We start from the raw sequence: 3,290 nt of genomic DNA, 5'->3' as shown, positions 1-3,290 counted from the left end.
CCCAGCAATGTGTATTTTTGGGGTTTTCCCCTTTTTAGGTGGACTATAGCCTATGGGGATGGATATGCTAATGACTCATATTTGTGCTCAATTAATTGAGAACATTACAATCCCCCTATCCGAAATTTTTTGCCCTCAAGCAATTGCAAGTTCGGGTGCTACAAAATCGACTTTCCTTCCCACATCGCACCCTCCTCTGGTAAATTCTTCCATCTAATGAGTTATTTTGGAATTACTCTTTTCCTTAACTTCTTTTCTCACACAACCATGATCATTTCCATAATTAGTTCCAATTGTCCCTCTTCATCTAATGGTGGTGATTCGATAGAGGCGGTGGTATGTTGAACCACAACCTTCTTGAGGAATGACATGAAATACATTGTGGGTTTTGTTATCACTTGGTTTCTCCAATTCATATGCCACCATGAAAACTCTATGGATAACTTTGTAAGGCCCATAAAACCTTGGCTTCAATTGTTCTACTAGGCTCTTCTTGACTGTAGAATGTCTATAGGACTACAATTGTAAGAAAATAAGATCTCCTATCTCAAAATTACACTATGTTCATGCTGATATGCATACAATTTTTGTCGAGTTTGAGAAACATGTATTTTTTCCTTGAGTACCTTAACAATGTTCTAACTCTCATGTATCCTATCTCTGGAAATAGGTGCCTTGTTGTCTCCAAAAGTTCTGTCGATGAAGGACCATGCATCATACCCATACAACGCTTTGAAGGTTGTCATCCCAATGGATAAGTAGTAGGTGGTGTGATCCAGGTGTATGTTGGTGGCCACCCACCTATCCCACTTGGACCCCCATGACTGTCTCTTTTAGTTTTTCAGTTTTTGTAATTGTAGCACAATTTACTATTTGTAGCAGTTTTTTGGGTCCTGAACTTCCAAAGCCGTTTTGAGGCCCTAAATGACGTTTTTTGGGAAATTTGGGAGCAACATGGGTCCTTGGACCAATGTTGCTCTTCCCAAAGTTGTATTGCTCGGACAGATCTTTATAACGAGCTATTGTACGCGTCAAACAAAGATCGGGTGCCAAAGTTACGACCCATGGGAAGTTGATGTACCAACTTACCCAAAACGGGGCCCACAATTTGGCGTTTCATCTTCTAGGGTTAGGTTTTGGGATGTTAAGGGTTTTCCATTGTTTCTCAACAATAGATAGGCCTTCGAGCCTCATTGTAACACAGTTCAGAGGCATGTAGCCACCACATCTCTTCTCAGATATAAGCTATCATTGTTGTAGCTGGTTTATTTCCATTGTTGTTTGTAAGCATATTTCAGTATTTTACATTAATGAAATGAAGTATTATTTTCGCTGCATCTATGTGTTTATGGTTATTTCTGTAATTTTTTGCGTTCTTGTTTAAATATGGATCAGTGGTATCAGAGCGGTCTGCTTTTTCTCTGTTTTTCTTTGCATGTCCCCAACGAGGTCGAGATATAAGGAGTTAGGGCTTGAACTGGTTGAACCTTTGCAAGACCAGCCTCGCAAATCCCGACAGCCTCCTATGGCGGATGAAAAGAAAGACGAGGGAGCAGGAGATCCTATTAAAATCTTACTCAAAGAAGCCCTCGAGCGGCAAAGGAATGCGATGATGGACAGCTTTTCCCAGATCCTTTAGCAGCTACCCAGAGGCAACGCATCAACTTCCAACAGCTACTCTGGAAATGCAACACCATTTAATGTACAAGTTAATTTTGAAATCCCCATATTCGAGGGTCAAATAGACGCAGATGCCATAGATAAATGGTTAAATCTGCTAGAGGGTTATTTTTCTGTTCATGAATTTTCGAGTTGGGAAAAGATTGTTTTGCTCTTCTCAAAGCAGCCCCCCACGTCAAGGACTGGTGGGAAACCTACTGCGAGCAGAAGGATGAAAGTATGGACTCACTATTCTCAGCCGCACCCAGTTGGAATTCCTTCCAGGATACCATCAAGGAGTAGTACTACCCTGTCAAAAGCTATGAGGACAAATACGTAAAGTGGACCACACTGCGGCAGGGACGGGACCAAGATGTGTCGTAGTTCACAAACATTTTTCATACCCTTCGCACACAGTTGGGTATCAAATATTCTGAGTTGCATCTAGTACTCAAATACTGCGGCTGCCTACACAGATACATCCAGGAAGAGATGGAATTCCTGAACATCTTCTCACTTGGCACAATGTACCGATATGCTGTCAAAATCGAGCAAAAGTTAAAACAGAAGAAGAGAGACTTTGGATCTGCGAATCCGAATATCAAAGGACAAATCCAAGGCAGGGTGACCCAAGACAACATATCGAAGCCACAAGAAAAGAACAAAACCACGAAGTTGAAGAAGGACACAGGAAAGTGGTCTGAGTTCCATAAGAGCCCCACTCACAACACAAGTGAGTGTCGGACCAAGCAGTCACTAGTGGTAGAGTTGAAGGCTTCATAATCAGATGCATGTTCCGACCCCGAGTTAGAACCGACAAGGGGAATGTCAAAGGGAAGCAGATCATTGATGCGGAGCCCAGCACCACTGTTTCCACCACCAAGATCCAGAACAATGAGCCCGAAGATCCAGAGGAGGGGGAGCGTCTTTTCCACTCACAGATGTGGGTGAAGGGTTCACCGTTGCAATTCATTGTTGACAGTGGGGGCCAGAAGAACCTCATTTCAGCAGAGGTCGTGAAGCGGTTGGGCCCATTGACTATACCACACCCATAGCCATACTATTGTGGGGGAAAAGTATCGACTCGGAATGACCCTATCCCTTGACTCTAAGGGTGATAGTTCCTTAGCAACAACTGAAAGTAGTAGCTTTGTTAGTTTTCCTTTATGAAAATACAGAGAAGGAGAAAAGATTGGACCAACGATGTCTTTCGCTTTTGTCGATCCCGTTTCTCTTCTTTGCCTCTGCTCCCAGCTCCTTGCTCTCTTGAAGGCCCAGCTACACACAGATCCTGCAAAAACGAGAGAAGGAAACTACAAGAAACATGTATCATAACTGATGCATGGATTAGGATGAATCAAATATACAGATGAAAACAATACATCATTGCCAATACAAGTATATATGAGAACATCAAAAAGCTTTATTGATAGAAGAAAAAGGTTCTGAGAAGGTTACAACCATAAATGGTCCAATCCAGCAGCACCTCCCCAGCAGCAAGAAATCTCTCTTCTCCTCTATTAAAAGCAATCACCAATAGCTCTAACTGTAAACCAACAGCACTTCCTTGCTTTGCACAAAATTCCAGCCTCCCTAGACCTCACAGAAGAGCTCTATATATAGGGTAGAAG

Source organism: Pinus tabuliformis, chromosome 4_2, assembly GCF_031772625.1.
Source record: "Pinus tabuliformis cultivar Carrire ecotype Pingquan chromosome 4_2, CPIR1, whole genome shotgun sequence".
In the NCBI taxonomy this organism is placed as follows: Eukaryota; Viridiplantae; Streptophyta; class Pinopsida; order Pinales; family Pinaceae; genus Pinus; species Pinus tabuliformis.
The sequence above is the reverse complement of the archived record's forward strand: the minus strand, read 5'-3'. Positions refer to the sequence as shown.